The sequence below is a fragment of the Juglans microcarpa x Juglans regia genome, chromosome 8D, assembly GCF_004785595.1.
Source record: "Juglans microcarpa x Juglans regia isolate MS1-56 chromosome 8D, Jm3101_v1.0, whole genome shotgun sequence".
Lineage (NCBI taxonomy): Eukaryota > Viridiplantae > Streptophyta > Magnoliopsida > Fagales > Juglandaceae > Juglans > Juglans microcarpa x Juglans regia.
Window position 1 is genome coordinate 2,822,940 of NC_054608.1, and position 14,647 is coordinate 2,837,586.

The 14,647-nt window shown below is 34.0% G+C and overlaps 1 pseudogene; it reads left to right on the forward strand.

The window, feature by feature from the left end:
- Positions 1 to 1,209: 1,209 nt before the first annotated feature.
- Positions 1,210 to 11,483, forward strand: LOC121243135 (annotated as a pseudogene).
- The last annotated feature ends 3,164 nt before the right edge of the window (positions 11,484 to 14,647 follow it).

Consider the following 14,647-nt stretch of genomic DNA (forward strand, 5'->3'; position numbering starts at 1 on the left):
AATCAATTCTATATATATATATATATAATATATATATCCATTGTGCTATCCATTTTTTCACATTCTCATAAATGTAGATTCCAGATCAGTCATCGCATTTGCGAAGATGCAAACCTAAGAAATTAAAAAAATGTTAGATTCCTCGAACCAAACATCTCAAAACATCTCACAAAAGTAAAAGCAAAACAAGATCATGACAATAGTAAAGGATATCATAAACTTATCTATTGGAATAGCTAAATCTAAAGGTGAATAAATGCTACCTTTTAGTTATTACAGATGAAAAATTGACTGTATTTAATTAGGTAAAGTGATCCGAACTAAGTTTTAGCTACAGTATATCTAAAATTAAAGTCAAATTTGCTTGTAACTATAGACTGAGCAAATCTTTAGTTTATTATTTCTTTAGAACACTTTCTCTATCTTCTCTTGATATTTTTCACAAAGCTAGTACTGTCAATTTCTTTCCTTCTAATTTTTTTTTCCAACTTTCACGTCCCTACTTCTTTTCCTTGTTCCGCCCTTGTGAAATCGTAGGAGCGGAGAACATCACAGATTCGGACTGCACCACCAAGAACGTCACTGCACCACCCTCTCCTCTCTCGATCTCTGATCCTGCGTGGTCTCTTCCTCTCCCAGTTCCACCAGGTGTTTTATCTTCCTCACACAAGTAGTTCTCTCCCCATCTACTTATCTCTCTCCTAAAATTTGTGTGCTCTAACCCTCATATGTGTATTTTTTTTTTTTTCTGTTTGGTTGTTCATGTAATGTGTGACGACGATAGGATGTCAAAAGTATTATGTCTGCAATTCTTTAGTGTTTCATGCTTTGTCATCGACTGATTGTGGGTATGCTTGCTTTTGTTTTTAAGTTGATGATTTTGTCAATAATTTTGGTTGGTTTCTTAGAATTGTGGGAGAAAAGTGGGAAATCAAAGTTATGGGGCCTTTTTTTATCATGGTTTTGGAAATTAAAACCATTATTAACCTTGTTCTTCTTTAACCATAGAGGAAATCACAATCGAAGCCTTAACCAGGACCAAAGTAGGCTCAAATCTTGAAACTTCTTGAAATCCTGAAACCAAACTAGGCTCAAATCTTGAAACCAATCGAAGCCTTAATGATGATTTGAAGCATACCCAAAACCAAACTAGGCTCAAATCCTCTTCGTTGAAAAAACAACCAAATCCAAATCACATCTTTGGAACAAACCCAAAAGTCAAGATTATGATTTGGGTATTTAATCTTGATAAGGATTATCAAGAAAGAGGTTTGGGAGATAATTTTATATTTTTCGAATTGGGTTTGTTTTGTTTCCTACAAGACATGAATTTTAGGAACTTAGAAGAGTTCTAGGCCTTCTATGTAATTCAGCACTCAAAACCATCCATGAGGCATTGGCATTTTGTGAGCACCCTTATTGGTATATTCTTCTTGCTTTGCTCAGTGGTCTTTAACTAGTGGCTCTTGTTCTCTATTCCACTCTTCGGGTATGGATGTCAAGACTCCAGCGGCTGGAACCCTAGCAGGGGAAGAAGAAGGGAACTAAAGGTTAGAATGGATGGAAGTGTGTGGAAGTGTCTGAGTTTGTGAAGTGAAAGTGAAATAAGTGTTGAAGTGGGAACGACGTAGTGTTGTGAGTGTTGTGTGTAAAGTAGTGAAACAATGATAGAGACCAGGCTTATAAGATGGGACGATTGGGATGATACACAGTACTTTAGCAAGTCATCGTGAGTCTGGGCTAATCATTGTAAGATGCAACGTTTGAGAATTAAAGACTCCAAATGGTGCATTTTTGGGGTTAGTGGGTTAGTATATACCAATTAGACGCAGCATTTGGTGATGAAATCCAAACAGTGCGTTTTAGTGAGTCTGTCATTCTTATTGAGTCAGGTCTGGTCATCTTAGCAAATAGTAAAGTTAGTTACATGTTAGAGGAGAAATGTAATATAAGGAAAATGATGTAAAATCAATGGGCATCAAAAAGAATATTTATGTATTGAACTTTTGAAGGTTAAGGGATTCCCTCAAAGAACCCTATTGACAATACTATCTTCTGGCCATTAAGCCATTTCCACAAACAGCTTGTGTGCATTTCATCTCCTTCCTTCTACGTCTATTATTCCTTCACAGCTCCCATCCTAATTACATAAACAGACAGAAGTGAGTTCTTAACAATTGGTATCAGTATCCACCAATCCTATAGAAGAGGCCACAAGATCCGAAAACCAACAACAAGAGCCTCTACAACACCATGTTGCCCATCATCAACAAGATATCACTGATTTGAAAACAAATGTTCAAGAAATCAGAGACATCATGCGTACATTCTTTACAAAACATCACATCATTGCTCCTCTATAGCATGAAGTTCATCTAGAGCAAGAGAACCCAAATCAGAGAAGGGTGAATTTGAGAGGGGTCAAACTTGAATTTTCCTATTTCCAAGGATCCAACCCAGCGGCATGGATTTTCAAAGCCAATCATTATTTTGATTTTCACCAAACGCCTATGCCTCACAGATTACTGATAGCCTCTTATCATATGGAGTGGGGAAGCCCTTATGTGGTACCAGGAAGCTATGGAAGGGGGGTTATGCCGAGATTTGGAGACTTTCACCATATCCTTGCTCCTTCGTTTTGACCCGACAACATATATAGGGCTAAGCAAAAATCTGAAAATCCGACTTCGCTCTAACTCAAACAAATCGGAGTTAGAGTCGGAGTTCTTTTCCCCTTAGAAGTCGGAGTTGGAGTTGTTGATTGACCGACTTCACTCCAATCCGACTTCGACTTCGGCTCCAACTTTGCCCTCTAACTCCGCCTCCAATTTTATACATATTTTATAAAAATATGTGTTTTTCTATATATTAATCATTTAAATTTTATCTTATATAGTTAGTTAAACTCAATAATATACTAGCATGAGCTAATTATTCTAAAATAATATATTTATACTATAATATATATAGACTAAATTAACTAATAATAGTTTAGTATATGTAAATATCATACTATTACAATATTACTACCATGTAACACTAAATTACTAATGTATAAATATAATAACATGTGATACTAATGTAGAATAACATGTAATACTAATGGAAAAACACTAATCTATAAATTTATAATAACATATAATGCTAATGTATAATAACTAAAGTATTAATCATATAAATTTTATATAACAATATCTTTTATTAATTACATTTTTTGACCTAATAAATTCTCAACATATTCTTTTTGATAAATACATTAGTAATACTAATATACGTTAGTATATTAATTACATTTTATAGTTTAATACTAATACTATTAGTAATCCAGTTTAAGTCTATATATAAATTACTATAAAAATCACTATAGTATTAGTTATATACTAATATTATATCACTATATGATACTATTAACTATAGTGATATCACTATTACTATATCACTATAACAAATACTAATATTTATACTAATACTAATAATCTTATATAAATTATAGTTATAACTTGTACTTATACTAAATCACTAGAACTTATCATAATATAGTTATACTAATCACTATAACTATGTATAGTATTAATATCACTATAATATATAATTATATATACTAATTACTATATGTAGTAGTAGCACTATAATAGTATAATATATAGTACTAGTATATATTAATATATTATAAGAGTTATAGTATTAAGTATGATATATGTATAATAGTATAGTTAACTTAATATGTTAGTATTAATATCATTATAACTATATAGAGTATTAATATCACTTTAATATAGTATTTAGTATTAGTATTACTATTAGTATTGGTATAGTGTATAGTTATTTAGTATCATAATATATATTAATTTTGATAAATACATTTCTATACATTTGATCATATACACTCATGTAAAAAAGTGTATCTAACCAACATTTAATATATTATTAGTAGCATATATGTTAGTGATAATACCATATTATCACTAACATATAGTAATCATACTATACCAATAGTATTACTATATACTAATAGTATTAGTGTATTACTAATATTTATATCTATTAATATATATATCAAGTATAAGAGATCAAATTTAATATATATATATATATATCTTAAATCACTAACATACTAATAGCATGATACTATAGCATTAGTAATTATACTATATTATCACTAAGATATAGTAATACTATATTATATATAAAATAGGGCATAATGGTGTGAATTACCAATAGTATTAGTAATATTCATATATATTAATATATATCATAGATTCATAGTATACTATATATAGTTTATATTTATATATATCATAGTATACTATATAGTGTATTACATAAGTATTTAAAAAAAAAAAAAGACTATTGGTGAAATAAACGACGCCGTTTAATTTGTTTAGGTTTAAGTTATCTTGGCTCCCCCCCCCCCCAAAATTTCGTCTGATTCTTCATTTCTTCTCCAAAACCCCTTGGTCTCTCATAGCCGTCACAGACTCACGCAGTAAGTGAATCATTTCATTTGTTTAGATTAGCGACCATAAGGGGCAACGATTATAAGGGAGTTGGAGGAGTGTATGCTTAATTGAGACATTGACAAAATCCTCACAATTAAGGTGGACAACGTTACATCTAACGACTCAGCTATTGATTGTTGAGAACAAGGGAAATAGGAAGTGAGAATTGTGTTGTAGCTCAGGAGTTTATACACATGAGGTATACGGCACACATCTTAAACCCTGTTGTGAGCAAAAGGTTTGAAAGATGTTAATGACTCGATCATAAGGGTTCGGAATTTGATTAAGTAGGTGAAGTCTTCTCCTCAAAGACTTGCCACTTTCAAGTCTTGTGTTGATTGATAGGTTAAAAGTTCCATGTTCTAGTTTCTTGGGTCTTGACGTGCCTACTAGATGGAACTCAACTTTTCTTATGTTAGACGTGTATGAGAAGTATAAAAAAGCCGTCCAACTTTTGCTTGATGAGGATCCCTACTCACGAGTTTATTTGTTTGAGAATGGACATGGGAAAAAGGGTCTAGGAGCTCCTAGGACTAATAATTGGGAGACCAAAAAAACTTTTTAAAGTTTCTTCATGTATTTCATAATGTCGCTTTGCTTATTTCTGGTACTAATGTCACATTAAATTTGTATTTCCAAGAGCTTATTAATATTTATAAAAACTTGAATGCTTTTTGTGACAATAGTAATCGATACTTAAGTTCAATGACTTTGAGAATGAAGACAAAGTATAATAAATATTGGGGTAATCTTGAAAAAATAATTCGGTTGTTGTTTATTGCTGCCATTTTTTATCTACAGTACAAATTGGTTATTCAAGTATATTGGTTCAACAAAACATTGGGAGATGAGAGAGGTGAGGAATTTGTTGCACTCCTGAAAATGGATATGGAATATTTGTATGAACAATATGTAGAGTTTGGTGGTGGGTGTGTAACTGGGTCTAAGTCAACTCGGAGTGGTGAATGTGGCACATCAATGGGGAGTAGTAGTAGTACCTATACAATTGATGATCCCTTGGACTCTTTGATAAACTACCATAAAGAGCGAAAATCAGCATCCATGATAGATTGTAAGTCAGAACTAGATCAGTATTTGTTGGAGGATATTGAGATTCCTATGCAGAGTTTTGAAATTTTAATATGGTGGAAAGTCAACTCTACCAAATATCAAGTTTTTGCTTTAATGGCAAGAGATATCTTAGTCATTCCGATCACCACCGTTGCATCTAAGTCAACATTTAGCATAGGAGGTCATGTCCTCGATCCATTTAGGAGTTCTTTGGCTCCTAGAACTAAAGAATTGTAGAGACTCTTGTGTGCGCGCAAAATTTGTTGTTCTATATGCTTGAGTTAAAATTATTCGGATACCATTGATGATGCGGAGAGATATAAAGTTAGACTTAAGTAATTTATTTAGAGATTTTTTTAAGTTGTTATATATGTTGATTATGACATTTTGTGATAGTAACCTCCTATACTTTAACATCTTAATGTAAAATTAACCACTTGTACGGCCAGCTTACTTCGTGAAGATGATTGACAAGTTGACAGACTCAAGTTTGAGTTACTATCCAACAATCCTTTAATTTCTTTTATATATGAATCTATCTTTAATTTATATTATTTGTGTTATTATTTTAGGGAGTCTGTAATTTTAGGAAGTTTTGGTTATTACTTATCATTTCCTATTATTTTTCAAGCGGTTATTGAAACTTTGTGTGTTATAGAGATTTGTTATCTATTTTGTTTTATCCATTTATATTTGGGATTGATTGAGGTGGAGGTCAAATACTTGTTCTTTTCGATTGCTTTGATAGTAAGTTACTCATTTTCTTACTATTAATTTGGTTTTTCTTTTTTTAAATTCTATACGTGACTCTGAGCTGGAAATGGAAGTTTCTTTGTATAATCTTTGACATGCTTAGTTTATCATGATGTTGACAGGAATGTTGAAAACAACCTGTGTAACTGGCTGGATTATTTTTATTGTTGAGTGTGTGACTCATAGTGCCTAGTGAGTATTCTGTTCAAATTATTTTTATTTAGTGATGCAACAATATAAATTATTTTTGACTTTGCAATTAAAATTAAAGTTGGGGTTGTTTTCCTAACTAATGTTTTCATATTTTTTTTTTTTAGGAACAATTTGGAAGTTTGAACATTTGGAAATTTGTAACATTTACTTTATTGTTGTTGGGAACATTTGTTGGGCATTTAAAGTTTGTAATTTAATTTATTTTAGTGCATTTTGGAAGTTTGTAATTTGTTGTTGTTGCTTTGTAGGCAACATTTAATTTGGTTTGCACTTAGAAAATGTTGGATTTCTTTTTATTTTTAATTTTTAATTTTTGACAACATGTTAATATTTTGCTTGTTTTTAGTTAGTTGTATTTTTTGTTATAATCAAAAGTGGATTATTTAGTTTAGATTGTAATTTTTGAAAAAACTGAAATTTGGAAGCACACAAATTTTTATTTTTTTTAAAAGTGGGTCAAATATGAAGTTAAAAAAGACAAAAAAAAGCCCAAAATATGACTTTGCTCGACAAGTCGGAGCAGAGGCAATGCATCTCGGAGTCGGTGTCGAAGGTCGGATTCAACCTCCGACAAAGTCGGAGTCGGAGGTTGGCCATTCTGACTCTGATCCAGTCGGTGCTCAGCCCTAAGCATATGATGATCCAATGGAGGCATTGACTAGGTTGAAACAGTCCAGCACTGTGGATGGATATATGGCCCAGTTTGAGGCACTATCCAATCGACTGAGGGGTCTCTCGAATGCTCTCAAATTGAGCTACTTCCTTAGCAACTTGAAGGATACGGTTCGCATTCTAGTCCACATGTTAAATCCTGTAAATTTAAATGCAGCATATGAGTTAGCAAAAATGCAAGAAAAATATCTCAGCAATACCAGAAAATTTAGCAAAACTATGTGGGAGAAGAGCAACACAGTAATGATGGGAAATTCTTCCCAAGCTTCTTATTCTAGTGACAGTTATAACAAATAGAAGAAACCTATGAGTGCTACTAAGCCAATGACCTCCATGCAAATGGATGAGAAGCGACAAAAGAGACTATGTTACCACTGCGACGAGAAATGGAATCCAACCCACACTTGCAAAACCCCTCAAATCTATTTTTGCAAGTGGATGAAGAATAGTAGAAGAAGAAGAAGAAGAGGAGTTGTGTAAAAAACAAAAGGAAAACAAACAGATGGAGATACTGCCTAGCAACAAGGAGGAATTTCAGATTTCCTTGGCTGCTATAGCTGGAACCCTTACGGTTAGAACCATGCGATTAGGGAAGAGTACAAGGGGGAGCAAGTGATTTTACTAGTGGACTCGAGCAGTTCACACAATTTTATCAATTTAGCCTTGATCTCAAAATTGCAGCTAGCAGTGGATTATTCAGTCAATTTAAAGGTGAGAGTAGCTAATGGTCAAAGCCTAAGCAATGAGGGAATGTGCAGAATAGTACAGTTGAAGGTACAAGGTAATGTGCTCCAACCTCCTTTTCATTTATTAGACCTAGCTGGGTGAGATATTGTACTAGGAGTCTAATGGTTAGAGACCTTGGGCCCTATAATAGAATTAAAGGAGTTGAAATTAAATTCGTCAGTTGTAGAGGATAGTGACAAAATGCTTAAGGCAACTATGGCTAAGGGGAAGAGAATTCTCTTACAAATTGTGTATGATTGGGGAAAGAAACAGAGTTATGAAAACATGGATGGACAAACTTTTGAATTGTTGCAAGAGTTTAAAAATGTATTCAGCGAGCCGCAAGGGTTACCCCCACCCCGCAACCATGACCACCAAATAGTCCTCAAAGAGGGCACTCAACCCATAACCAATAGACCCTACCGATACCCTTATTACCAAAAAACAGAAATTGAGAAGATAGTGGCTTAATTATTAAATTTATGAGTGGTTAGACCCAATTCTAGTCAATTTTAATCACCTCTTTGCTGGTTTGCAAAGTCGATGGTAGTTGAAAGCTTTGTGTGGATTATAGAATACTCAATAAGGAAACTGTGAAGGCTAAGTTCTCTATTCAAGTCATAGATGAGCTGCTAGATGAGCTCTTTGGCTCGGTGATCTTCTCTAAGCTCGATTTACGATCGAGCTATCACCAAGTCAGGGTTGTACTTAGTAAAATTCCTAAAACTGCTTTCTGTACTCATGAGGGGCATTACGAGTTTTTTGTGATACTTTTTGGCATCACCAATGCTCTAGCTACCTTCCAAGGGTTGATGAATGATGTTTTCAAACCTTTTCTGAAGAAATTCGTGCTCAAATTTTTTGACGATATATTGGTGTATAGCAAGTCTCGGGAGGAGCATATGATTCACCTAATAGTCTTAACCATGCTAAAACAACATTGTTTGTATGCAAAGAAATCTAAGTGTAGGTTTGCATTGAATAAAGTTGATTATTTGGGTCATATAATTAATGCTAAGGGAGTGATGATTGATTCATCTAAAATTGCCACAATGTTGGAGTGGTCGGAACCTAAGAATGTGGGAGCCTAACGAGGATTCCTAGGGCTCAAGTGGTACTATCGGAAATTCATCCAAAATTATGGCTTATTGCTTCCTCTCTTACCTCTTTACTCAAGAAAAATTCCTTGCATCGAAGGGAAGAGGAATTACAAGAGGCTTCATGCCCGGTTATGATTTCCTATCCAACTTCCATTTGGATAGAGGAATTAAAAAAGAGTTACCGAGGCTCTTTGGAGTTGGCTGAATTGTGTAAACAACTACACACCAATCAAGGAATTCCTAAGGGATTTTCCTTACAACAAGGCTTGATTATTAAAAGGGGAAGATTGGTATTGGCTCCTAACTCAGATTTTAAAAAGAAAGTACTTCAATACATTCACAACAATCTCCAAGCTGGCTACTCAGGGTATTTAAAGACTTATTAAAGGGCTAAGTGTAATTTTTATTGGAAGGGAATGAAGAGGGATATTAAACAGTTGGTTAGAGAGTGTGAGACTTGCCAGGTTGTGAAGTATGAGACTACACATCCAGCTGGATTGCTACAACTTTCCCACTTCCAAATCAGCCCTGGACTGATATATCCCTTGATTTCATTCATGGGCTGCCTAACTCTAAGGGATTAGTGTCATTTTTGTAGTTGTTGATCGTTTCTCTGAGTATGCCCATTTTATAGCCTTAGCCCATTCCTAAAATGCTCAGATAGTATCAGAGGAGTTTATGAAGAATGTTTTCAAGTTGCACGGGTTCCCTAGGTCTGTGGTGTCAGATAGGGACCCCATTTTCTTAAATTCTTTTTTGCAAACTCTATTTCACTCTCAAGGGTCTTCCCTATACTTCAGCTCAGCCTATCACCCCTAAACAAATGACCAAATTGAAGCTCTAACAAGAGTTTGGAATGCTATTTGAGATGCTATGCAAGGATGAAACCTAAGACATGGTCACTGTGGCTTCCTATAGCCAAATGGTAGTATAACACCACCTATCACACTCCGACAAAAATGACTCATTTTGAAGCCATGTATGGGCACCCTCCCCCTACTCTACTATCCTATATCCCAGGGACCAGTAATAATGCAACGACAGATCAGGTATTAAGGAACAGAGACCAAGTTATTCAGTTATTGAAAAACAATCTCAGTGAGGCACAAAATCATATGAAGCAGTATGCACATATAAAAAGAACAGAGAGGGTATTTGAAGCAGGCGACTGGATTTATTTAAAACTACAACCCTATAAACAGAAAACCATAGCACTGAGACACAATCTGAAACTAGCCCCCAAATACTATGCACCTTTCCAAATAAAGACAAGAGTGGGTTCAATTGGTTACCGATTGAAGCTTCTTGAGTCCTCCAGGATCCACCCGACGTTCCACGTATCATGCTTGAAGAAGAAGCTTGGTTCTCAAGTCCAACTTTTTCCCTCTCTTCCGCCCATAGATCAGATGGGTGAGTTGAAGCTGGAACCGGAGCAGATCCTCGACAAACACATGAGAAAGCAGGGAGATAGGGCTATCACCAAGGTACTCATGAAATGGGTTGGTGTGCCTACTGAGGAAAGCAACTGGGAATTGCTGCGGCGACTTCAAGACCTTTACCCACACCTTGTGGGCAATGTGCTTTGATGGGAGAGATTTTGTCAAGACTTCGGCGGCTGGAACCTTAGCAGGAGAAGAAGAAGGGAACTGAAGGTTAGAAGGGATGGAAGTGTGTGGAAGTGTCTGAGTTCGTGAAGTGAAAATGAAATAAGTGTTGAAGTGGGAATAACATTGTGTTGTAAGTGTTGTGTGTGAAGTAGTGAAATGGTGCGTAGAGACCAGGCTTATAAGATCGGATGATACGCAGTGCTTTGGGAAGTCACCGTGGGTCTGGGCAATAATAGTAAGACACACTGTTTGGTAATTAAAGACTCCAAATGGTGCGTTTTGGGAGATTAGTGGGTTAGTATATACCAGTTAGACGCAATGTTTGGTGATGAAATCCAAACGGTGCGTTTTAGTGAGTTTGTCATTCTTATTGAGTCAAGTCTAGTCATCTTAGCAAATGGTAAAGTTAGTTAGATGTCATAAGGGAAATGTAATATAAGGAAAATGATGTAAAATCAGTGGGCATCGAAAATAATATTTCTATAGTGAACTTTTGGAGGTTAAGGGATTCCCTCGAAGAACCTTATTGACAATACTATCTTTTGGCCATGAAGCCATTTCTACAAACAGCTTGTGTGCATTTCATCTCCTTCCTTCTGCATCCATTATTCATTCATAGCTCCCATCCTAATTACATAAACAAACTGAAGTGAGTTCTTAACAATGGATTGGTGTGGTGTAGTCATTTCTTCATTGAAGGGAATATCTCGACAACATTCGGGCATCCAATTTGGTCCCTAGTATGTGATTTGAAGATGTTTGGATAGATGCTTACTGGGAAAATGGACAAGGAGATCAAAAGGCTTGGAAAGAGGCCTGTGTTGCGGCCATTTTTATTGTAAGTTATTCAAATATCATTCAAAGGCATGCTATTATTTGAAAGCAAAATTAGTTCATCTTCCTGGAACTCTAGTTGTTGTTGGTTTTGCTTTCAGTCTTTTTTACCCCATATACGTAATTGTTTATTTAAGTACATATTGTATTATTGGATACAACATTGCATCGATAATTTCTGTTAATAGGGCTGGCTTGTTTGGTTGTTGCGCAAGTCTGTGGTAATATTGATCTGAAGAATGGATATGTTTTGTATAAATTTAGTGCAATTATAAATGCTTTCATTGCTATTTAGAAGATGAAGTACTGATGAACACCGAGGGCCATCATATGTTCTCATTTTCTCTAAAATTTTCTTGGAAAGCTAACTTTGGAATTATGATATAACCAAACCCTAGATGGTTAATAAATCATGAACTGGTACAAAAGATGAAGATTCTAATTATTTCTCAAATGACCAGTGAAAATATGATTTTTCTAATCCATAATTTAAATAGAATATGATTATTAATTAACATATAATTGATAAAATTAAATAAATTACTTTTTTATAATAATTAAATTAATATTATTTTATTAGTATATAAAGAATAAATAGATAATCTAATGTGAAGATTCGATGTGAATGGAATAGACAAAGACAAATTCATATCATATTAACTAAAACTTAGGTTTAGTTTTGACTATTCCAATAAGAGTGTTCCCATTGACCTGAAGTTTCTAAATGGATGCATGACAGAAGCAGGTAATTACTTGATGATCAAGTCAAACAGTAGCCATTAATCAGCGCAGGTGTAATCCGTGCATGAATTGTCTAAAACTTGATCAGTTGACAAGGTGAAAAGGATTGAAATTGAAAATAATAATAACTATATATAATGGCTAGATACTCCATCCATCGATCATATGTACAATATTGTTTAAAGGGCTTGGAACATTTTTATAAACAAGCCTTTGAATCAGTACGTCTTCTCCTCAAGTCCTGAAAATAAAAAAGGAGGATAAGATCAGATTTTAATTATATTGATTATATAGTCGATGGAAATGTCTATGAAGTTGCTGAAGTTTGTAGTATGTCATGTCATGTCATGCATATATATGAAAACAGAAAAGATCACAGTTTGATCGATAACATGCAATAAGTAGTCGATAGCCCTTAGAAGGCATGCATAAGATCAGGGCTACAAATTAGAGTTCCTTTAAGTTTATTTCCAATCAATGCGCATGCATCAACGTCAAGCAGTAGTACTGCATGTATTAAGCCTAGTAGATCTAGCCTCTGTATGCCACAATCCAGCACATGTATACACATACTGGCAAATCAAGTGCATGTCTTGGTAGAAGTACAAGAAATTGATGAATGATGAGTCCTTCATATGTGCATGGTGCAATTTTTGTTGCGATCACTGATAGAATGATCAGATGATTAGAAAAAAGAACAAATTCTCGATTTGAATCAGTGAATTAAGCTTCCTTTTCAAGTAGTGTTCTCTCTTTCTAGCTATCTTTATCAGCTTATATAGTGTTTCTCATCCTCAAAACGTTTGTCAAATTTTCTCTCTCCTATTTCTCTTAACTAATGATCATCAATACTTCTTATTACATATTAGGATCGATACTAACGAGACTGGCGATTCGAACACCAACAAGATGTTTAGATCTAATTCATTTATTAGTTCCAGGTCTAGTATACCTATTGATATTATTAGTGAGGAAGACTTTTCTGTTGAAGAAACTGATTCTCTTGATTTCAATCGTTGGAGTATTCCATGGCATCAATCTTTAGAATACTCCCAAAGGTTGGAATCAACAGAATCATATATAATAAAAATTACAATGAAATTAATATTCAAATGAAACCAATTTATACTGATGTACGGAAATCTAACTCTCTTTAAGGAGATTCAAGCCATCTGCGGTGTATAAAGTCTCAAATTAACTAGTGCAACAGAACTCCTATTGACTTGACTCCTCCAAAATACAACAACCCAATTGATTGTCGTATAACTCGAGCTAACTCTGCACAAGTGCTTGTGATCAATGCTCCTCTCAAAGAATACCTTTCTATTATCTAAAAAATCTCTCAAAAAAATATATACATACTTCGTCTCTCTCTTTTATGCAAAGAAAACACCATGTTTCATGTAATAAGGAAAAATAATAATATCACTCTGCAACCAACACCATACTATGTACGCCAACCTCTATTCAATTTTATAAGAAAGGTAGACGTTAAACAAGAGATTCAGAACTGGGCAATCGAAAGAATAAAACACCCAAATTAATATAAATAAAACGGCATAGCAATTAACACATGAGCCCATAACCGGTAAGAAATAAAGCGACAAAACTAATGATAAAAAACGTATCAACCCCACAATGGTCAAACATAATTTTTTCTTTAAAAAAACGTAGCTAACTTTGTAACGACCTACGTTAAGGTGTCGTTTGAATTTGAAGATGAGTTGAGATGAGTTGAGATAGATTGTGAATAGTAATAAAATAGATTGTGAATAGTAATGATATTTATGAATTAAAGTTGATGAATAGTAATGAATAATAGTGAAATGAATTGATATGGATTGAAATGAATTACGAATACAAACCGAGCCTAACTCTTGAACCATTAAAGCTATTAATGGATTAGGAATAAGACCACGTTAATGACCCTTCTTAATTTCTAATGCTACCGTAATAGCAGTAAAAAAAAAAAAAAAACGTTACAAAAAACTCTATTTATTAAAAACTACCAACAATACATGTTTTGGTGACAGAATGGAGATAGAGCACCCATACATGTTAGACTTTCCTCTCCTGTCTCAGCATGCAAGACCGATTCTTTAGCTCTCAACGATCATCCACAACAGAAGGAGGATAATGATCATCCACAACAGAAGGATATACAGCACCATTCAAATTCAAATGTGATACACAGCTAGCATCTTACTCGTTTAAATTGTAAAGATGAGAAATTCTATTTACAGTCTCCAAATGGAAATTGCATGTTCAAGCCCTTCATTAAATGAAAAAAAAAATACTATTTTGATAAATATATTATTATAATTTTGAAAAAATTTAAAGATAAAATTAATTAGGCTTGTAATGCAGTCTTCATTTAAAAACTGTACGTAGCATCGCTCGTAAAGATAGTTTGACTTGTAAATTTTGGATA